This window comes from Hipposideros armiger, unplaced genomic scaffold (genome assembly GCF_001890085.2).
Source record: "Hipposideros armiger isolate ML-2016 unplaced genomic scaffold, ASM189008v1 scaffold_610, whole genome shotgun sequence".
NCBI lineage: Eukaryota > Metazoa > Chordata > Mammalia > Chiroptera > Hipposideridae > Hipposideros > Hipposideros armiger.
Window position 1 is genome coordinate 315,359 of NW_017731960.1, and position 24,731 is coordinate 340,089.

Below are 24,731 nucleotides of genomic sequence, written 5' to 3' on the forward strand. Positions count from 1 at the left end.
AGAGACAGGTGGCAACTGAGAAGCACAGCATTTATTTTATTCCTTGGACATTATCTCTCAGCTTTTCTACATTAAAGCCAGTTTTATTCCTTCGGTGGCAGAGATGGAGAGAACCTATTGAATTGCCAAATGTATCCACTCTAAATGTAATAGAAACACCTGAATTATGTAGCTGTGATCATTTGGCTTTTTTATTGTTTAAGAAGTAAGCAAATTCCCTTGTTTCCTATATCAGCACAAAGCATCTTTATTGATGTACACCCAGACCTCCTTTGCATTTGTTTTTGAACTTTGAGAGTGCTGACTTTTCTTTCTTTCTTTCTTTCTTTCTTTCTTTCTTTCTTTCTTTCTTTCTTTCTTTCTTTCTTTTTTGTTTACATAATTGTGTATTATTTAATGTTTTTGTATTTATGTATTTTGCCAGGATTTTCATGCTGTGAACTACACATTGGACAAGGCAGAATCTCTCAGCAGACAGAGGGGGAAATGAGACAAACCAGCAAATTCAGATGAAGAACCATTTTAGGGAGACGAATTATTTTTATATAATTTATCTTTATATTTATTTTTATAAATTGTATATACCTTTCTTTCTTGATAATGCTAGCTTTACTGATGCCCTGTTCTGAAGACATTTATGTAAATGCCCCATATTCCTGCCACCTTGTGTAGAGGGTACTATGTGAGCAGGTTGTCAGCAATCTCACCAGACCAGAAAATGAGAATTTTCTACCAAAAAACTTGCAAATAACTCTATAAACCATAAAGCATTGAAATTTATTTAAGCATTGTAGTTTTGTGTAATATTTCCAAATCTTGCATTACTTATGGGTTATAGTTTTACTACTGTGTGACAAATCTACGCTCTGCTGCCAAATTTATAGACCTCCATCCAGCAGGAAAATTTATCAAAACTTTAAATTGCTTCTTTTTTTTTTTTAACACAAACAAAGTTGACCATAAAGATTGGCACAGTCATACCCTTTCTGAAGAGAGGGTAAAGGAAGAATTTAATGTTTATTTTGGTTGTGGAATACCTGGATTTAGAAAAAAACAAAACAAAACAAAAACAACTGTGCCAAACTTACAAATGTTTGAACAACCATGGCTTAGCATTTACACTCTTTCAGGTTGTATCCACGCCATGCAAGTGCCCTGAACAACCTTAGAACACTGACGAGAGACACAGCAGAGGCAAAGACGAACTATCAGAAGGCTCTCCAGCTAAATCCACAACACAACTGGACTCTTAAATCTGGGGAACCTCCTTAAGTGGAACATCTAGCACTCATCAGGTAGCCTTGTGATTCCCAGAGATCCTTTCCTTCTCAGCTCATTTAACTGTAGTTATTTGGGCTTTCAAGCTTTGAAAGGATACAACCTGAATTGATTATATCCTTTGTCAGTCAAGAAAAGCATCTACCAGAATGTCTTCCTAGAAATACAGGTTCTGAGGGATGTTGATAGCTGCTAATTATGTGTGAGCAGGGGAGAGGGGAAGAGTCGAATAGTCAAATAAACTTAAGCAGTGCTGAGTTAAGCAAAGATAAGTAGGTTCCTTGAGAGCCGTTAATATACTAACCCATCTTGTGAATCTTCAAGAAGGGAATACAGTATTCTGAATTTCCCAAGAAATTCTTTTTTGGTAGTATTTTCCCAAGACAAAGCATTCCATGGATATACATTTGGGAGAAGACTGGTCTGGGGTGGGGTGGGGGTGGGGAAAAGGGTATTTTAAAGTGTTTGTCACCAAAATAGCATGAGTACACCAATTTCTACTAGAAGTGGGAAATGAAGTGAGATTTACCTGCAATTAGTAGTGGTAAACATTTCCTTTTGTGAATAACTCCTAGACACAATCAATGATGTTTGATCTTCACTCACTGCTCTCTTAAGGATTAATAGTACAACCAGGCTCATTGAAGACTGGGAGACAAGTAGAGCTCTGCACCTTATATTCCTATTAATGGTGGCAAGGACTGTAGTAGAAGTGATTTCAAAGGAGTGGTGGTGGGCATAGGGGTTGAACCTCTGAACTTGTAAGTCATGTTGAAAATAATATAACAAATGTAAAAATGTAAAATAAATGTTAAAATTGTTGGAATAAAAGAAAGTAGTAATATAGTAATATGTTCATCTCTACTTGTTAGTACATTAGCAGTTTATATATATATATATATGAATATATATATATATATATATATATATATATATATATATATATACAAAACTGGTTTCCATTTCACAAACTTCTGGAGGCTGAGATATATATTTGCCCATTTTGGTATATATTAAAGTACTTACTATGGTTCCTTGTTTAAGTAAATCAAAATAACTCATCAGAAGTTTGATCATCCCACATCACATTATTGCAACACCTGTTTTATCTACAAAGATGAACAACTGAAATTAACATTAAACTTTTCTTTAAAAATAAAGGATTTTCTTTTAAAACTCAAAATTCAATCAACTATTTTGAATATGGTCATAAACTAGGTTTCCCTTTTTATGTGTAAATGTTTATGCCCATCTCAATCAGTAATTATTCTAGAATTCCTATATTACCGAAGGCTACATAATTTCTTCGTGTGTGTACCTACGCTTCTTCAGGAAGCCATTTTGCTGGTTCAGTCCATTCCTAGGAAGGTCATGGTTGCTCAGATGAGCAGGCATACATAGACATTAGCTGACACAGTTGCCTTCGTTTCTGTCTTCCATCAATACCTTGTCAAGGACTTGTATGGTTGTTACCTGCCCCCTTCTCATCTCCTTTTAGGTTACTGTGTAGCTAATGCTCTTTTTTCTTCACCATTGCAGAATTTACTTAATTACCTCAATATTTCAGTGTAATGCATCTTTTTCTCCTGCCTTTTTATTCACTTTTAGGGGCATATTCACTCAGAGGTTTTCCCCTCTTGCTAATATGTGTGTTTGTGTGTGTATTTATTTTCAGCACCATCTTAAGAGAAGCATTGATTTGAGTTAATCATGGAATAAGCTTGACATAGTACAAGGTGATAGATTTTATCATTTATGTTTAAGAATAGCTTCATCTCTTTTGTTGGAACAAAAAAAATGGGATACACTACACAAAATCGATGCCAATAAAATACTATTTTTAAGTGAAAGAAAAAATGTGACTCAGTACAAGCTAAGTAAGCTTGAAAATTAGGTGATATTGCTATAATTTGGTATAAACAAAAAATGATTAAATTGAACATAAAAGGGCATGCTCTGAAAGCTATACCATTTTGCACCAAGAAATTCCCTAAAGAAACAAAAGGGAATCAAAGAACAGGAGAAAACCTGTGCCTGTTATTTTTTTTCCAGCTTTAAAGAGATATAATTAACAAAATCGTAACTAGTTATTATCACATTATTTAAGTTTAGGACTATACGATGCTTATTATTTTACTCTGCTATTTTTAAGTTATGGTTACTTACTTTTTTTTTTTTAATCATTGCCATATCTCAATGTGTCCTGCTCAGAGACCAAATAACATAAAAACTGAAAAATTCCTTTCTATGACTCTTTGGGTACCTGACCCATACCATATCGTTAAAATTTTATTTCAAGACTCATGTGGATGTGTGTGTGTGTGTGTGTGTGTGTGTGTGTGTGTGTGTGTGTGCACGCACGTGTGTGTACAAGTTTTTCTAAAACAAGCAGTTTTAATGGCCTAGTCATAAATGCCATTTCATTGTGATGGAAGATTTCCATCCATTGATGGTTATAACATTAGGCCAAATGTAGCTGTGAGGGCCGGCCGAGTGGCTCAGTTGGTTAAGAGCTCACTCAAGAGTTTGAACTCTGAGCAACAGCGGTTCGATTCCCGGCCTAAGCTGAGCAGCCGCTGAGCTGCCAATTGGTGGCAGGATGGCTCATCTTAAAAAAAAAAAATGTAGCTATGAATGAAAATAATAATAGAGAGCTCCTAAGTTTCATTTTGTCAAATCTTAGGCAAGAAAATGATTCTGTGACCTTTCTTCCTTTTAAAGATACATATTCTTATTAGTACATGTCAATAAAGTTTAGGGAAAAATTTATTCTTTCGAGCATAGAAATGGCTAATTTTTTTACAATAAATAAATTTGTGATTTATAAATATCAAATAAGAAAACATGTATCTAATTTCATCAGCTCCTGATGTTTAGCCAAGTTAATGACAATGGCTTATATTTGTATGGTACTTTGCAGTGTTCTGAGTGCCAATCATTATTTCATTAGAACCTCATCACAATTAGGATGTGAACTAAAAAGAGACAAAGAGGCAATGGACGCCCTGAAGATTCAATAATAACTTGTTCAGGGTCACTCAGCAAATTAATTTCAGGGCTGGGGTCGCCAACTTGCTTTACCACCTGCCCCTCCACCTATAGATTGTGTTATCTATAGATAACTCAATCCAGTAGACAGGAATTATAGTAATAGTGAACATTTTAAAATAACACTCTGACTATTAAGTTCACGAACTTATTGCAATAATGTTGCTAACCTTTTTTGATATCAGAGGGATTATTCATTATGAATTTTTACCAAATGGACATACAGTTAACCAACTTTATTATTTGGAAGTGCTGAAAAGGCTGCATGAAAAAGTTAGATGACCTGAATTTTTTGCCAACAATTCATGGCTCTTGTATCATGACAATGCATCAGCTCACAGCACTGTCTGTGAGGGAGTTTTTAGCCAGTAAACAAATACAGTAGAACTTTGGATTGCGAGTAACATGTTTTGTGAGTGTTCTGCAAAATGAGCAAACATTTCTAATACTTTTTTTTTTTTAGCTGAGCCATCCTGCCACCTGTTGGCAGCTCAGCGACTGCTAGGCTGGGCTGGGCATCGAACCACTATTGCTCAGAGCTCAAACTCTTGAGCGAGCTCTTAACCAACTGAGCCACTCGGCTGGCCCTCTAATACATTTTAATGTGCAAGCAATATCTTGCAATATGAGTAGTTTGTTTCCAGAACGAATTATGCTCTCAAACCAAGGTATTACTGTAACTGTATTGGAACACCCTCCCTACTTACCTGATCTGGCCCCCAATGACTTCTTTCTTTAACTAAAGATACAGGAAATACTGAAAGAAAGACATTTTGATGACATTCAGGACATCAAGTGTAATACGATGACAGCTCTGATGGCCATTCCAGAAAAAGAGTTCCAAAATGCTTTGAAGGGTGGACTAGGTGCTGGCATTGGTGCATAGCTTCCTAACGGAAGTGCTTCGAAGGTGAGCATAGTGATATTCAGCAGTGAGGTATGTAGCACTTTTTCTAGGATGAGGTTGCAAACTTAATTGTCAGACCTTGTATACTTTATAGATTTCTTCCAAATTCATTAATTAATTTCATTTACAAAACCTTTTGAGATTGGTAGTATCATAATTGTTCCCACTGAAATATAAGAAAACTGAGGTTTAGCAATAAAATATGACTTTGGTCTTGACTGTGGAAGATTCAGGCTTGAATCCATGCCCTTTGATTCCTGTCCACTTCCTTATCCATTACTCCATGCTGCTCAAATAACTCTCCAAAGCAGAAATTTATATTTAACTTTATAATGATGCATGTTTACTTCTTTGGGGAAAAGCATCTTCCTTACTATATCTTTCTTACACAGACAATAAAATTACTTTACATTTCCTGAGCCAGCATCCCTGAGTGACAAGGAGAAGTGACCCAGAAAACAGCAGGGATCACCCAAATTTAGATAACTCTGAACTTTAATATACTCCCTTAAGATACATGTGCTGCTAAATTATAGCAATGGGCTAAAGGCAGAAAAAAAAAGCACTTTCAATTAGATTTTTATTTGCTCAATTTTACTAATTTATTTAAGATTTGTTTACTTCTCTCTGGGCCGCTAACTTTTTCCTTTTTACCCTATAAAAGCATTATCCTTTTTGTAGTATGTGTCAAGAAAAATTGTGAAAGACTTGTAGAGAACTGATGTACTGCAAATGACCCTTGTCCATAGAAATGCAAATTGTTTCCAGTGGAATGCAATTGATTATTCTCTTTTGGATAAAAACCAATTTCATTTCCGTGTGCAAGTTAAATAAAATCTTTAGCATACATATGTTTAGTTATATTTGTATGAGAGCCATGATTTTACCTTTAAAAAAATCCTTTAAATCTGGAACTTAATATTCATTCGAAGAACTCATGTTAGTTCTTTAGATGTGATGAATTTACACTAGGTATGAGCATCTCTGTGAGGCAGGTGCTATCATATATATTATGAGTGTAATAATATAAAGAATCTAAGATTGGGAGATGAGTAAGGTGCTCAAAGCCCAAGAGCAAACCATGAGTGTAACCAGCATACGCCACTGCCTTCCATGGCCACCTCAGGGCTGGGATACAGCTGGCAGTGCTTTATTAATAGCCTGGATTTTGACAAAGATGTGAAGCTTTGTCCAACCCCAAAGCGCTAAATAAGACATTCTTCTAGAACATTCCCATGGGAACAACATCTTATAATATTGGGAATAAATTTTATTTGGATCCTTGAGACCATATTGCAGGCCAGCTTTGGGCCTTCTCACAGCAGTGGATTACACTGAGTATTATCTAAATAGTTAGGCTTCTTCCATGACCATCTCACTGAACCTTGAAACTAATCCATTAAGAGTCTGTGCAGCACAGTTCCAGTGTAGGGGACCGATAAGGAATAGCTTTCCATGCTGGCATCCTTAATTTATACTAATTATTGCTGGTGATGGTTGAAAAACTAAAATGTATTAAAAAAAATTTTACGTCCTGAAAGTAGGCAAGATTGGCATAAACTTTTTATGGATTAGCACATCTCTAAAGGATCAGAATATTATAATATAATATTTTAATTTGTAATTAATGTTACAAATAATTGTAACATTATTCTGTAAAGTTCTTAGGCAAAATGTTTGTTATTTACTACTGAAACTGAAGATAAAAAAAATTTCTTATATATATCATACCTACCCCATCCCTAATACTACTCTCAGTCACATCTAAATGTTTGTTAAAATAAACTCTATAAGCAATACTCATTGGACTATATGAAAGAATATTTTTATAATAGCACATATGTAGTGGGTTTTTTTACCCTGACTCTTTAGAAAAATTGAATTTCAAGAAAATAGACAAGAAGACACATAACCATTTGTTTTAATAACAATTATTTTTGAAATATGTTCAAATATTGTGGCTGGATTTTTTTTTTCTTATGGCTTTGTAACCAGATATACTGCTTTTCATTTCATTCCTGCGATATCAAGACTGCAGTTCAAACCTTTCCTACTTTCTACCTGATTCTCCATAGAATCCATAAAGCCAGGGTCATGTGTCAATGAACGGAAAATACAATTCTACCCAAATACCTTTTATGGTATTGAGAAACAGTGAATATTTTCATGTTCCACACAGTCAGGGCTTCTTGAACAAAAATTTCTGGCAAACAGGCTTAAGAGATAATTGACCGGTAGTAACCAGGCCATGGAAGTTAGAAATAGTGAATTGTTTCTGAGAGATTTACAGGTTTATCTCCCCGTGGAGCCATTGATTTATATTTCAAAGGGTAATAAAATCCTGAGCCATACATGTATATTCCAAAGAGCTGTAACACCTATAAACCTTTTGCTTTACATCAACAGAGGTTTTATTTACATTAAAAAGATAAGGGTTCTCTCCCTCTTTTTGGAGGGGAGGGGGCACTTGTGCAGCAATTCCTATGTAAGCTCCCAGTTTCATAATTTCAGAGGTCCTCTCCTATATTATGGGCACTCTGTCCATGCAGGGTGACATCTGCCTTGCTCACACAGCCCCGAAGGGGAAATTGGGGCATGGGAAACCAACACTAAGATGTTCTGTAAGTAATTAATCAGTCTGCCTTTGATCCAGAAACCTCATGTTTACTGGCAAGAGAAAATAAATAAATATAGACATTCAAAACTTAATCAAGTGGAATGTTACAAAGAAATTCATTTAAGGGTTTTTTGAAAAGTGAGAACTATTTTAGTTTACTTAAAATGTCCTTTCATTTGCATTTTTATTTACTTATCCTTGGCTTTTCATAGAAAACTAAGTTATCTGTAAAATGGTGATAAAAATACTTACCTACTCTCTCAAGATTTGGGAGTGATTTCCAATAAACAGAATTCGAATTCTTAAAATGATTTTAGGAGCATTTCTATAAACCGTCTCCACTAAAACCTGTCCATTAAAAATGTGGGTTCGGGGGCCGGCCGAGTGGCGCGATGGTTAAGAACTGGCTAGGGACACCAGAGGGCCCCGGTTTGGATCCCACATATGAGGGCCAGCTACACGTCCCTCCACAGCTAAGATGCTGAACAACAGCTCAACCTGGAGCTGGGCTGCTGTGAGTCGCCAGCGACGGCGTAGGCTGCAGCCCCTGTGGCAGTGGGTTGCCATGGGCTACCATGTGTAGCCAGGAGCCAGCGTGAGCAGCCAGCAGCCACAGTGAGCGGCCGTCCAGAGGCCGGCGACTGATATGCCTCACCTGGGAAGAGCGCAATGATGGTGCCAGCTTGGGCCAGTGAAGCAATGTCCTCCACAACTAGACTGAAGAACAAAACGACAGCAGCTTGTCTGTTCCCCTTCCCCCAATTCCCCAGCACTGTTCCCATCCCCCAAGTCCCCAATAAAAATCTTTTAAAAAAAAAATGTGGGTTCAGGAACTTAGCACAAAGAGATTGTTAAGACATCCATATTGTGGACTCTTCTGATTTGCAGAATATCTTTTTCACAATCCTTTCTTTTGCTGTGATGACTGCAACAGACACTGTTGAGGCCAGAAGACAATTTTGCACAGGAAGTACTGTGGGGAGAGCAAAGCTGTAAGAAACCTCCCATTTTTGTGTTTTTGTTTTTTTGTTTTTTGTCCTAGAGAAATTGGAATGTCATTATTTTCTTCCTTTGCCTAAATATTTCTGACAGAGGCTAGAACACTTTGTCAATAATCAGAGCTGTCAGTAGTCTCTCCTATTGGAGAAACTATTTTCCCTGTTCTTTAGGTTTATAAACTTTCCTGGATGCTTTTAAAATCCAGCCCCTTGAAGCCTCTATCTTGAGTGATGACTTGAACCAACTCTTGAATCAGGATGTGGGTTGAGAAAGAAATGATTCACTTAAAATCATCAGAGGCATAAGGCATATTCATTGGAAATCATCTCTTACACACATTATTATTTCTTTAAGATACCAGACAGAAAACTCCATGTCTACCTCAACTTCCTTTATTTCCTCAACTTCCTATCCTGTCAATGATCAATTCTAGCCTGCCTTACGAGCTAAGGTTTTCTATGTAACACTTTTAGATGATCAAAAGATTATCCAATCTAAAAGTGTTTCATGTAGGCCAGGAAGAAAAACATGAATACTTTTAGATTTATAGCAATGAGAAAAAAGAAAGAGCAACACTGTAAATTCCCTCTAGATCACACCAGCCCTTGGGGGGAGCTGCTTGCCTATAAGGCTCCCATTTTTCATGATGACTCCCCACTCTTTTTTGGCAGCCATCTTGGGCAGGTCTTACTAACCTCCTATCTTCACCACCCTCAAACAGGACCCAGGTTTTCCAGCGTGGTGTCCTCATGCTGTGCCATCTGTCTGCTGGGTAGGATTGCAGAGTTCTCTGTCCCTCCCTCACCCTTTCTACTACCCTCCTTCTCTAAGTGAAAAGAACAACAGTAATTGACACTTGAAAGTCAATTTACAAGGCACTTCCGCTTTGCTGTGAACCAAAACATTCAAAGTGTTCGATAGGACACTTTCATTTTTCACTCTCATTTTTCAGGAAGAGAACAGGCTGAACGAAGTCATCCATGTCTTCCCACTGCAGTAGAACAGCCTTGGGAAATTGACAGCCTCTTCGACCCACGGTTTTCACATTTGTTGACTGGATGCTCTTATAGAACACTCCAGTTCTAAGAATCTGTGGTTGTTACCATGAGTCTAAGATTCTCAACTCTTTAATTCATGTCTACTGAGATGAGAGAAGAAACTACAGGCTCCTTTTCTCTTCAGTGGCAATATTTCCATTATAATGGTTCCTTCTGGATATAAGTCCTCCAACTTTTGGAAGAATCTCATTAGTGATCTTTTAGATGGAAATGTTAGGCCAGGGGGGAAGCTGACTGGTTAGTGGGAAGGAGCAGTTGTTTTGTTTTAACATTTATGAGTCTTATCACGTGCAGACACTCTGCCGAGTACAGTACCCATGTTAGCTTCTTAAACCCTTCAGGATATAGGTGCCTTGATGCACTTTTTTAAAACTTTGCATTCAGTGAAAAATAAACTTTTCTTTTGGTGTGCAATTCTATAAAGGGGTGGGGTTTAGGTTGATTTTTTTAGTCTTTTGCGTATTGATGTCTAGTTTTTCCAACTCTACTCATTGAAAAGATTATACTTAATCTTTTAAGTATAAAAGATTTGCCTTTACACATTTATCAAAAATCAGTCACATTTGTGGGAGTTTATTTTGTTCATAATCTAAATGTTTATCTTTATACCAATACCATACTGTCTTAATTACTGAAGTTTTATATTAAGTCCCAAAATCAAGTAATTAAGTCTTTCAGGATTGTTTTGGCCATTCTATGTACTTTGAATTTCCATATATATATTTTAGAGTCAATTTGTCAATTTCTATAAAAAGTCTCCTGAGATTTTGATTGGGATTTCATTGAATCTATAGATCACTTTGGCGATAATGACATCTTAACAATGAGTTTTTCAATGTATGAACATGGCTTATCTCTCCATTTATTTAGCATTTTAAAAATTTCCCTCAGTAAGTTTTTGTAGTTTCAAAATAGAGGCACTATATTTTGTTTAAAAATTTCCTTAAATGGTGTTATGCTTTTGTGATGCTCCTTAAATGGTATCTTTGAAATTTCATTTTGTAATTGCTTATTGTTAGTATATAGGAAGATAATCTTTGTATGTTGACCTTTTATCTGGCAAGCTTGCTAAATTGACTTACTAGTTGTCGTTGGTTTTATTATTTTTTTGGTAGAGGGCTTGGGATTTTCTACATATACAACCACATCATTTGCGAATAAAGACCACTTACTTCTTGTCTAATCTATGTGACTAGGACTTCCAGTACAATATTGAGTTAAAGTGATGAGAATAGACAACCTTGCCTTGTTTCCAATTTTAGCCTTTGACCATTAAGTATAATTTTAGTTGTATGTTTTCTGCCAATGTGTTTTCTGTTGATGAGCAATGTTTTACTGCTTTTCTTCCAATCATGAAATGGTTTTGCATAAATATTTGCATACATTTTGAGTTAGTTTAGACTTCTCACCTTGCCCTTGGCAAGTTACTCTTAAGAAAATGGGGCCCACATAGGAAGAAACAAGTCTATAACATGGCAAGCAACTGCCTGCTGGGGTTCAGAAGATAGTGAATACAAGGTATTTCAAAGGAGCAAATAAGGAGAGGGTTGCAACTAAAATTACTGAGTACTTACTTTGTACAGGCCCTGTGTGAAGCCTCTAAATGTGAGTCATCGCCATTTCTGTTTTTATCTACACAGAGTCAGAACTTTTAAATAATTCTACAGACAGTCGCAGCTTATGATGGTTCAACTTATGTATGATTTTTTTTACTTTACAGTGGTATGAAAGCAATATGCATTCAGTAGAAACCACACTTTGGATCTACACTTTGATCTCTTCCCAGGCTAGCAAAAAGTGATGTAATACTCTCTCATGAAGCTAGGCAGCAGTACCAAGGTGATTTTCCCAATTGTATGCTAATATAAGTGCTCGGAGCATGTTTAAGGCATGCTAGGTTAAATAAGCTATGATGTTCAGTGGGTTAGGTGTATTAAATGCATTTTCGACTCATGATATTTTCCATTTTCAGTGGGTTTATTGGAATGTAACCCCATTTAAGTCAAGAAGCATCTATATTCCTCTACCTTCAACAGGGGAGAGTGAAATGCCCCAAGACAACCAACACTTCTCTACTCATACTATGCAGGATAGGCTCCTGGGCTGCCTCACACTATTGCTCCAATGACCCAAATATGATACTGCAGACTGATTATCCAAGCTAGAGGGAAACAACTGATTTCTTCTCTTTCTGTGATGTCGGACCTGAAAACATGTCATTTGTTACCACCATATAATATGAATTTATATTCTCCAAAAAGGTCTAATACATAGCTTGTGTACAAAGTGTATTCAGAAGACTCCCCCTAAGCTAGATGATAAATTTCCATTGTGTTTCCCAGGAATGCACTTGGAAATTTTAGCATTTTATATAACATTTTTAGAGAGGGGAAAAAAGGCCCAAGGATCTTTCTGCCCAACCTAATCATTTTCAGATGAGGAATCTAGGCTCAGGGAGATTAAGTAACCTGCCCAGACTTGCATAGCCAATAGATGACAAACCCTAGACTGGAACTGAGTGTTCTAAAACTTATGTGACTTGTCATTTTTACCAGGAGTAGCATTAGTATTAATATTAAATCTGCTTATGTCATAATTAACCAGTCTATCATAGTTTTTCATTGACCAAATTCAAATATTTCAGTTCCAAATATGTGGACACCTAATCCAGTTACTCATAATTATTATTAAATCACATTTTTAGGCACACCTCTCTTTCCTTAAATGGATAAAAGATAAAGAACATACTTTGACAAACTTTGTGGAGAAAATTGAAAGGTGTTCATCTAGCACAATAGATGTTTGCAAGTTATTGAAACATATAGAACATATAGGCTACACAGAATGTAATCCAATTCTCTTCTCTCTGTCCATAAGCATTTATTCAGACTGGATGGAGACATAGAAAAATGGGTGCTCTAGACTTTTTATAATTTAACTCTCAAAATTCAATTGTTTTACAAGAGGTTGCAATGTCTAATATTTATGTATAATTCAGTCTGTTAGGAAAAAAGAAAAAGAAGAAATCACACCTTTTTCATTTGAGAGAGACATTGTTAGGGGATAATAAATAAAAAGAAAAGACCACACAAAGAAAGAAATTGAGAAGTCTGCCCAGTTCAGATTCATACTGTTGTTAACAGGGTGTTTACTGCCACCAAGTGGTTGGCTAAATCCACTTAATTCTGTAACTGGCGTTTTTTTATATTCTCCCCAAATATCAATTCTTTTTCAAAGCATCTGCTTTCCATTTGAATGAAAATATCATAAAATCTCAGACAGGGAATGCTGAAAACGTTTCCTAAACTGACAAACTAACAAGTCCTTAATTGGCAAAAGAAAATGTGGTAAACCTTCATTTGCTTTTGTTAAACTCCTGTCCTTGAAACCGACACGAAGCTCGGGTGATGGAAATGCTTTTACTCAACACATGCATGGAAAGACAATGTCAGTGCTGGTAACCCAAAGGAAAATTCCCTGTGAAACCGTCACAAGGGCTTAATGAGAAAATTTGCATCCTTTGGACGGGTGTAATTTCTAGTAAATGTTGTTCTTACAAAACATGATGAAGTTGGTACTGGTCCCATATCCCACCCAACCCCCAACTCTCCACTTTTTGGAAATTCCTGGGGAATATTCACAGAATGGAGTTTGCTTGGGCTTACAAAATAGTAGGAGATTTCACTATGTCATGATACTTACTTGGATACCGCAGGAACTATTGTAGTAGCTCAAAAGTGGACCTTCAAAACAGAGCTCTCATGGGCCGGCCGAGTGGCGCGATGGTTAAGAATTCGCTTGGGATACCAGAGGGCCCCGGTTCGGATCCCACATATGAGGGCCAGTGACACTGCCCTCTACAGCTAAGATGCTGAACAACAGCTCAACCTGGAGCTGGGCTGCCATGAGTCGCCGGCGACGGTGTAGGCTGCAGTCCCTGTGGCAGTGGGTTGTCATGGGCTACCGTGTGTAGCCAGCAGCCAGCGTGAGCGGCCAGCAGCCAGCGTGAGTGGCCAGCAGCCGCAGTGAGCGGCCGTCCAGAAGCCGGCGACTGATCTGCCTCGCCAGAGATGAGCGCAATGATGGTGCCAACTTGGGCCAGTGAAGCAACGTCCTCCACAACTAGATTGAAGAACAAAATGACAGCAACTTCTCTGTTCCCCTTCCCCCAATTCCCCAGCACTGTTCCCATTCCCCAATTCCCCAATAAAAATCTTTAAAAAAAAAAAAAAAAACAGAGCTCTCATGAAAGAAAACTTCCTTTACCATTGCAGTGGTTCCCATTGCCACACCCAAATGTCAACAAATCGCTGGCATCTGGGTCAAGAGCAGGAGTGGGTGTGTATTTTGTAGAGTAGATACTAAACGGGACGATCTAGGCAAGAAATAACTCCAGCCTCCTCACATCACGATGGAACAAGCCAGCCAGCCACTGTGATCTTTGACCTTGGCTCATTATCCTAGAAGTCTTCTTTAAATCTTTTTTTAGCTTTTAGCATCTTGTTCATTTAGCCTCATATCAAGCAGTGATTGATGGGCCGAAACCCCGCGTGCTTACTAAGGCAGTGTTTCTCAATCTGATGAAACACCATCTACCTCAAAATCACCCCAGGTACTTACTAAGAGTTCAGATTCTAGGGCCCCACCCCAGATCTATTGAAATTCTTCAGGACTCTTGAGTTTTAGTAAGGACTCCATGTGATTCCTATGACCTCAAATTTGGGGATTACCTAGGGGAAAGGTCAGAGAGCAGTGGTTTCCAAACTTTGCTACTCAATAGGATAATCTAGGTATCTCTTTAAAAGTATTTTTGCCTGGTTCTTCCCTACAAATATACTGATAGTATGGGTGTGACCTAATCATTAAGAATTTTAAAGGCTCTCCAGGTGATTCTGTTATTTAAAAAAATTTAGAAACCTGTCATAGAGGATTCTGGATCATCACCTGACAACTATTTAATAGACAAGGAACTAGAAGGTGCCAAAAGGTAATAATATTGCCTAATCCTGGAGCTGTTTTTACTCTAAATGGCTTATGTCATTTAACCAGGAATCCCTAATAGTTCCATCAGTGTCAACTGAACACCCTTAACAGAATTTTTGAGACTTTTAGGGTGTTGCTCTCAGTTTCACATGATTTTCAAAAAGCACCCAGAGCATTCTTCTCTGTGACTCATGTTGGCTAAAGTGGACCCGTAGCTAATTGAAGCAAGTGTGAACTGAGATGGTATCTATTTGTGCAGCTTCTCAACCATTTTTATTTTAGCCATTCATTCAATAAATATTGGCTAATTAAGTCAGGCTTTGCTCGTTAATATGGAAAAATAACCTGTGGACTTGTTAACCTATATCACATGGTTAGCAACTCAGAGGAAAATGTTATTTTACTAATTTTCACCCTTCCAAATGAGTCTGGCAACTCAGCCAAAATGTTTAACAAGATAATGCTACTTAGACGGCATCTAGATCCATAATTGGCTTCTGGTTTCCAAAAAAAATTAACTTATTAAACAGTCAACATAAATGCATTGGGGTATTTTTATAGTACTTCATGGCATCCCGGGGGAGATCTGTATTGTCAAAGTGGACAGGCTATTTGCATTGTTAAGAAATTGCAGAATACTCTGACATTTCCCACATGCCTTCCCTCTTTTAACATTCAACTCCTGAAAGCTCCTCTTCCAGGAAGCTTGCCTAGTCTTCCTAAAATGGAGGTTTCAAATGGCTCCTGTTCTCTCTTACCTAAATACTCACCTTTAGCAATTGCTCTACAAAATGAACACCCACTGACACCTGAGCAGATTCTGAAATAATCGTCTGCCTTTGAGGCCTGCTCACCTCCATATTTGCCTTTGAATGAGGCTTTCAGTGGTAATGATTCTATTTGTTACTGGTGTCATTTTACATTTAGTGCAGTGCTATTATTATGTGTGTTTAATGGTGGTTATTATATTAAAATTTTATTGTGGTATCCCACATGAGGGAAAATCATTCTGATGTCTAACCTAAACTTTGTGTAGAACAGTTTAAACTGTGAAAGGATGTTACCTATTGAGGTTTTCAAAACACATTACAGTCTCCTCAATTTTAGAAAAGAAAGAAAAGAAGATAAGTAGTACAAATGGATATTAAAAAAAAAAAAAAAAATTCAGGGCCGGCAGAGTGGCGCATTGGTTAAGAGCTGGCTTGGGACGCCAGCTCTGAGCAGCAGGGCCCCAGTTAATACCTCACATGAGGGCCAATGACGCTGCGCCCTCTATAGCTAAGATGGTGAACAACAGCTCAACCTGGAGCTGGGCTGCCGTGAGTCGCCGGTGATGGCGTAGGCTGCAGTGGAGCTGCAGTGGGCTGCCATGAGCTACCGTGAGTGGCTGGCAGCTGGCATGAGCGGCCAACAGCCGCCATGAGCAGCCATCCAGTGTCCGGCGACCGATCTGCCTCAACTGGGAAGGGTGCAACGATAATACCAACAGGGGCCAGTGAAGTGACGTCCTCCACAACTAGACTGAAGAACAAAAGGACAACAACTTATCTGTTCCCCTCCCCCAATTTCCCAACACTGTTCCTCTCCCCCAATTCCCCAATAAAATCCTTAAAAAAAAAATTCAATGAGATAATAATAGCCAAACAAAAATAGTGCCTTATATGATCCCAGCACTTATCTAACCACTTAAAAATCATCTAATTCTCACAATCACTCTATTATAATGTTACATTATTATAATAAGGTCAGGGTAATGAGCCCTCAGTGCAGATTATTATCTAGCACTGATCTTAGCCGAGTGCATACAAAAGTTAGAGAATGACTGGAGGGAGGAAGAGTTTAGCGGAGCCTGGAGGTGAGACTGGCTATAGTCACAGTTTCAATTTCAAATCCTGGTGTTTTGGGCATTTGGGTGGTCAGTACATGCAGTGGCTCAAGAGCCTGGAATTGGAGCCAGACACACCCAGGATCCAACCTCTGCCTGATCACTGAGTTCCTGGGCAAATTCTATGGCACCCCTAACCTCTGTTTTTGTTGTTTTGATTTTTAATTATCAAAAAGGAAAGCTAATGCTTGTGCATTCGTTTCCTAGGGCTGCCATACAAAATACCACAGACTGTCTTAAATAACAAGAAACGTACCTTCTCACAGTTCTGGAGGCTAGAGGTCCAAGATCAAGGCATCTTCTAAGCTGATTTCTCCTGAGGCCTCTCTCCTTGATTTGCAGATGACCACCATCTCACATGGTCTTTCCTCGGTGCATGTGCATCCCTGATATCGTACATAAAAAAATGAGTCCAAATTTTTTCTGCTTGTAACACCAGTCCTGTTGGATGAGAGCCCACCTGATGGCCTAACTTAATCACCTCTTTAAAGGCCCTATCTCCAAATGCAGAGGCATTCTGAGGGACTGGGGGTAAGGGCTTCAGCATATAAATTTGGGGGGAACACAAGTCAGCCCACAACAGCCTGTTTTATAATATTTAATGAGAATTAAAAGAAATAATGCAAATAAATCATTTAGCAAGGTACCTGGCAATAAAAGAGGAAGCTTCCTGAGATAATGAAAATGTTCCGTTATCCTCCTTTTGGTGGTGTTACCATGGGTCAAACTCACTGATTTGTGCACGTCAAATGTACATTTTTGCTTGTGTGCATAGTATACCTCAATAAAGATGATTTTTAAAATATTGAATTACTACCTTTCAACGTCTCCACTTCAATGACTTCCTTTTAAAACATCTTTCAAGGTATAACAAACCTGCTAGCCTGAATCCTTGGTGAATAATTATTTCCCAAAAGATTCTCAAGCAAAGTAGAATTACCTGGAGTGTGGAGCTAAGAAGTCTTATGCCTGTAGTTTTTGCAGGTTTTTAGTACTCCTATATAAAACTAAATTACCCAATGAGGTGTTTTTTCCTGGGAGTATGTCGTCCCCTCAAAGGGTTTGTAGAATTCTAGGTTTCCATAAGGGAGTAGCGTTCCCAGCAAGTAACTTTGATGTTAATGAAAGACCCCAAGTATTTAAATTCACCAACTGTCTTAAGTGCCAGTTACTCTTCAAGAATTGGTATAGTCTTAAGAAGTTCCATTTGAAGTGAAAATAAAAAGTATTGAAAAGATTTTTCTGCAGATTTTGAATAGCATCCAAGTTACATTATTATGGAGGCAACAACATGTCCTGAGGGACTTAATTTTCAGCGTGGGTTTCCTAAGTCTACATCCGTCCTTGAGACATTGGCAGAATTTCCAAGTTAAGGTTGATGAAGACTTAGGAAATCTCAGAGGTAGAGTTCTGCTAACCATAAAAACAGGAATAAAATTACCATTTAAAAAAAATATTTACTTAAAAAGCATGTCCCTGTTGAAGAATTGCTTCAGGTTATGATTTTGTGTGGAACCACAAATATATGTGTATAAACATAATGGACTTCTACAGTGCTCTGCACGTTGCCCAAAGGTGTTTGTTATCTAAATGTCTAAATACGTTGTTTGACTCAATGAATGAATCAACAAGATAGCAGCATTAAGAGAAGCACAGATGCAATTTTATTATAAATATGCAACTTTAAAACCAAGAATTGGCTGAATCACAATAAGCCGGGAGTAGCGTGGACAGCCACCTCCCATGGGAGATCGCTAAGATCTGCGCCTCCCCCACTGCCAGGCAAACAGCAGACAATGATAAACGCTTGCTAAACTGATTCATTGAATGTAAGGTCTGCGTGGTAACTATATATTTTTCAATGTCTGTGATAGGAAACTGCCTTCTAGGTGAAATCGCCTTGTGATAAGCAGTTTCTGGCACCTAAGAGCTAAAACTTAGACTCAAAATTAGTTTTCCCTGCACAGAACTCCATCCTGCAGACTGGAGCCAGAGGGGCTCTGTAGCAGGAGCGGCTCTCAGCTGCCTTTGATGATTTGTGCAGCAGTTCTGCTGAGATCTCAGGGTGCAGACACTGTCGGGGAGGTGGGGGGGGGCTTGTTAAAACGCAGGGTCTGATTCAGTAGGTCTGAGACTCTGTATTTCTAACAAGCTCCCAGGTGATGCTGAGATCAGGCCCATGGGTCCCAGTTGGGGCATCAACATCATTAGAGGAAGAGGGGGCTTTCTTAGCAGAGGTGCAGAATAAACAGATATGGGGTGATGGAAGGCACTGAACCTGGAGTCTGAAGGCTGGTTATGCGACCACAGGTGAATCACCTTACTTCTCTGAATCCAAACTGTCTCATGAGGAAATTGGCTATAATAATAATAGGACAATAATACCCACTTCATGGTATCTTTGTGAGAATTAGTGAATAGCTCACTATAAAAATGAAGGACCTTGCGCCATCCATAGCCATTGCTCAGTAGATGCTTGCTGACCCTCAATGGCAAGCACAGGTGACCTGTTCTCTGTAGCTCAGGGGGCTCCACTCCCCATCCCTGCTGGTGCCAAAGACAGTGCCTGGCACTGGGCAGGTGCTCAGGAAAGATTTGCTCTGTTCAGTTAGTAGTAGAGCGATAGGTGCCTGGAAGGACAGTAATGCCTGGACAATGGCTCCTGTGACACCAACAAGAAAGACTCTTCACTGAGGGGTAACTTTGAGGCTTTGGATAACTTCCAGGCTCCTCCAAGCCAGCAGTTGGAGACAGAACCAGCTCTTTCCAATGCAATACTAGGATGGCTGGGGTTTTTTGCTGATCTGTGACATCCTTCAACACAAATTATGTATAAAATCACCTACCTTTGATATGTGGCCAGGCCTGTTCCAGACAGATGGTTCGGCCTGCAGTGGTGTGGTCAGTGCCTAAAAGGCCCAAATCACCTTCCAGATCACTGACTCTGGCTCTTAGCCACCAGTACTGCCCTGGACAACGTTCTGCTGAAGGTCAAGTGAAGATCTTGTGAACAACTTTTAAAGTACTGAACAAAACTCCCAAGCAGCTTGCTGGAATGCAGATAGAAAACCCAGAGAATTACCTGCAGCTCCACTTAAATCTTAATAGCTCTTTCTGGTGAGGGTTCAGAGACATAGAATCTATTGGCACCTTGAGAAAGCCTGGTTTAGTCAACTTTCAGTGAAAATTGAGAATAAATCTTTACTCAAACAAATGGAATGTTTTAAATTTTCTTAAAGTATTTAAATAAAGTATTAATAAAAATTAAAATATTCTCCCCTCCCTCCTTCCACTGTCTCCCAACCAGCCCTATGATCTATAAGGTCCCGGGAAGGAAATGAAGCCATCCACTTACTGAAGAATTCCATTTTTTCTGTTTAATTTCACACAAGATTGTTTTAATCAACCTCAATTTTATAAATTACTATTCCATATATTTTCCTATTATAAGCTTTAATTCATAGCTCATGTTTTGTCAATTTTCTTCTTGACAAAAGTTAGGAGCCTAGATTTCTCATAAAACTATTCACCACTCCAGTGAGGTAGGTGGGTTTTAGGCCAGGATAATCCACTTTGGTCATTGATATACTCCTATCACCTTGGGGGGAAAAAAATCTATCAGGAAAATAATAAAATTGTTCGCAGGTGTTACTACTTTTTGTTCACCAGCCTTCGCTGGGGAATTAGTTATGGTCTAAAATATCTGAATTCAATATTAGCTCCGTTATTGAAAAGCTGACACAACCTGCATCTTAATACCTCTCAAAGGATCCTGAAGTGTTGTGAAAACGTGCTCCTAAGACATTTCTAGTGACAAGAAACAGAGATTATCTTGAAACTCCTCCTGATTTTTTGCTTGTTCCTAAAATGATATCATGCTATACTTTTACATACCCTGGATCTATGCCCTCTTGCTGAGATTTTTGAGGTTTTTTTGTTGTTGTTGTTGTTTTTAAGTAAGTTGTCTTCTCTAAATTGATGATATAGTTCTACGGATACACAGAGGTGCTGTTGACAAACAACAATTTCTTTATGATGTTTTGGCAAGATGGCATGTCTTTAAAATCAAATGCATCACCTTTACCAAATGTCCTACAACTTATGTATAGCGGTTTCTGTCTAATGAATCAATTGGCTTAGCTGTAGTGAATGATTCTGTGTTTGCTGCAGGTCAGCTACCAAGAAGTACAATTTTCATTTAATTGATCATGGAGGATTCACCAGGATGCAAATAGATATTTTTTGCTAGCTTTTTGAGATCTAATTGACATATAACATTGTGTAAGTTTAAGGTGTGCAACGTATTGATTTGATACACTTATAGATTGCAAAATGATTACCACCAGAGCATTAGCTAACACCTCCATCCCATCCCATAATTACCATTTATTTTTTTGTGGTGAGAACACTTAAGATCTACTCTCTTAACTTTAAGTATACATTATTGTTGACTGTAGTCACTGTGCTGTGAATTAGGTCCCTAGAAGTTATTCATCTTCTAACTGGAAGATTGTACCCTTTGACCAACATCTCCCCATTACCCCACTCTCCAGCCCCTTGTAATCACCATTCTACTCTGTTTCTACAAGTTTGGATATTTTAAATTCCACAGATAAGTGACAACACACAGTATCTGTCTTTCTCTGTCTGGTTTATTTTACTTCACATAATGCCCCCAAGGTCTACCCATGTTATTACAAATGGTAGAATGTCCTTCTTTCTCATGGCTGAATAGTATTCCTTTATATATGTAATATCTTCTTAATACTTTTATCCAATGGTGGACACTGAGGTAGTTCCCATGTCTTGGTTATTGTGAATAATGCTGCAATGAACATGGGAGGGCAGATAGCTCTTTGAGATCCTGATTTCATTTCCTTTGGCTGTATACTCAGAATTCACATTGCTGGATCATATGGTAGTTCTAGCAAATAGATATTTTAGTGAGTTGTCTATAGCTGTGATGAGTGACTTTAGCGCATGTTTAAATAGTTAGACTAAAATAATTTTGGCCATGTCTTATGGTTTATATTGTCAGTCGTTACCTACCCATTTATATGTTGAAACAGAAACAAGTTTCTGAGGATAATATGGTCTCTACTCATACATATCCCTTAGCCCACCTGACTCCTTCATTGTTACAAAAGGACCCTTCCCTGTCCCGTTGGGCTGGTTGTCAAATGCATGGAACTCCTGTTAACTTGCAACCAAGCACTGACCACCCTCTTACACGTTCCTACCAAAGAATTGAAGCCTGGAACTCTCTGTTGCTAATTTTCATGCAAGTCCAGTCTTAAAAAATAAAGAACATAAAGAATATGGCATCCACCATGCCTGTGTGTGTTCTAAATCTTACTCATTTTTGCAAGACAGATCGCTAGCGAGCTGTACGTAGCAGCCTCTCTGATTTGGTCCTTCGTAGACCTGCTTTTACTGGGCCCTGCCTTGTTTGGATTGTTAGGGTTTCAGGCTTGTCTTCTAGCAAACTCTCAGTTTAAGAAATAAGCTAGGTCCTCTTTGGATACCCAGTCCTCCTGCCAGGGCTTAGCACAGCACGTTGTGCAAAACAAGTGCTCAATACACTATCTCCATTTAATTCACTCTGCACTGCAGGTCCCTGTGGTGTGATGTAAAGAGCACTTGACCATGAACTGAGCAAACCCAGGTTCTAAACCTCACCCTCCAGCAACCAGTAGCGAGGCAAGGACTTGACTGTCCTCTCCTGGTCTGTTTCCAAATCTGGAAAACGACCCCCATATAAGTGACCTTTAATGCCTCATTTAATTTAATATTTTTTCAGTAACTCCAACATCAACTAACCACCAATCAATACTTTCATACATTTAAATCTCTGTTGTAATTAGTATTATAAAATGCATTTTTACCTCATTTTCATTTAAGAAATGGCCAGTGCCCTATTTTTTAATTAATTATAAGATAGATTTTATCTAAGTTAATCACAAAGGTAAATTGATGAGAAGTTTTGCGTGCCACATAGTTGATATTGTGAACAATTTTAAAGAAAAACGGCATATTCATGAGACTCAATCTTTCCCTAAATCTGTAGGTCACACATCTTTGGCCAGTCTTTCACACCTTAAATGTGATCCCAAAATGCTATGAGATCTGTGAATATAGCTGAAAAATTCAACAGTCCTCACGTTACTCCACAGGCAATTTGTTTTAGCATCAAAGACATGGAGCACACACCCTTGCCCCCAACTTTCATTGTTTCATCTTCGTGTGTTGACTTCTGTGGAATGCTGTAGCTTCACAGGCCAGGCACAGAGAAGCTATTAAAGAAAAATTGATTTCACTCATTCTTTTGACAGCAAAGAAATTCATTTCATGGTGACCACTCTGTTCAGCATCCCAGCTTTTCAGGCACTTACAGGACTGGAAAGCCTTGTGTTCAAATCTTGGCCATTCTGTTGGACATTAATCCCTCTTTCACCTGAGAGACTGTTGTGTGTATGAGCATAGTTGTCATGCACTTCTTGTATAATCTCTTTTTTAAGCGAAACACTCCATTTCTTCTTAGCACTCCTCATCTGCCCTAGTTTCCTTACATTTTTCTTTCTGCTCACAGCATTTGTATTACCTCTGGATTGTCCATTTTCTCCATTAAAATAAGGCACCTTGAATAAAACTATTTGTGCAAGCTCTGGTTCAGTACAGGGTTAAGTGAAATAGTTGCATCCCTGGCTCTGGAACCTATATCACTATTGTACCCCAAAATAGCTCTTTTGGGGGTTTTGCCTCCCTATGACTTTGTTGCTCACATTGGAGATACAGTCAACAGAAACCTCTGGTGATTTGGGGAGAGGGGTGTTCTTTTTTTCTAACATTCATTGGTAAATGATTCTTTCTAGCTATTTTAATTGGGAAAATTTGATGTGAATATTTTCTGATTATTTAAATCATTGATAAAAATGCCAAAGAGATCAGTGCCAGATAGTTTAGTGCCCTCTTTCCAAGTATATCTCTATCTTAATCAAGATTCCTGGGATAGTTTTTCAACCAGCTATGAATTTACCCAAGTAATTATCATCCAGCTCACGTTTCTAAGTCTTGCCTACAAGGCTGTCAAAAATACTTTTGTCAAATACTGTGCTTGAAAGCATCTTCCTAATGGAGGATAATTAACTATGAAAATGAGTCTAGAATGCCTTTTTCTTATTGTTTCTACAGACTGCCATTTCTTGTCGCCAGTGTCAACAAAACCATGGGTGTCATAATCCTTCCTAGTGTTTTTGTCTGTGACTGATATGTTCACTAGTCTGTTATTTCTAAATCCATTTTTTCAAATGTTATAAAATTTAGAAGAAATATTATCCATAATTCTTTAAGGATTGCGCTATAAGAACATATTGCTTACTGTTTGTGTACCACTTTTCAAATATGTTATCACACTTGAATTTCACTAGGATGCTTAGAAAGTCCATGTTAATAAGGATTGAGGATGCATGGAGTAAAGCCTCCCCAAACGTGGATAGAGCAGATAATATGGCCCTGAGAGTAGATATTTGAAGGAAGAAGGAAGAAGACTGATTGAAGGGTACAAAACATGGACGTGGATCTCAACAGAGCTTTCTGGCCAAAGTAGGGAATTTGAGAGGAGATATTTATAATACTAGGTAAGAAGTTGAACAGAGATTGTACAGAAAAGGGTAGTAAGATCAACACTGCAGTCCAACTTGAAATTGGTAGATCATAGGGAGCAAAGGTAGGTTTATGAGGAGAGGAACTAGGTAGAGTATTGGGGCTGTTAAATGCATTCTGGCCATAGTGGCTGAGAGCTTGGATTTAGGCAGAAGGTGGTAATGGATAGAATCTGCTGTAGAAGATTCCACTGCACATGAGGGTAGCTGGAATATGAGAGATGAAAGGAAAAGAGAATTAGAAAATTAAGAATTTCAGAGCAGAGCACCTAGAGAACCAAGACGACACGTGGCC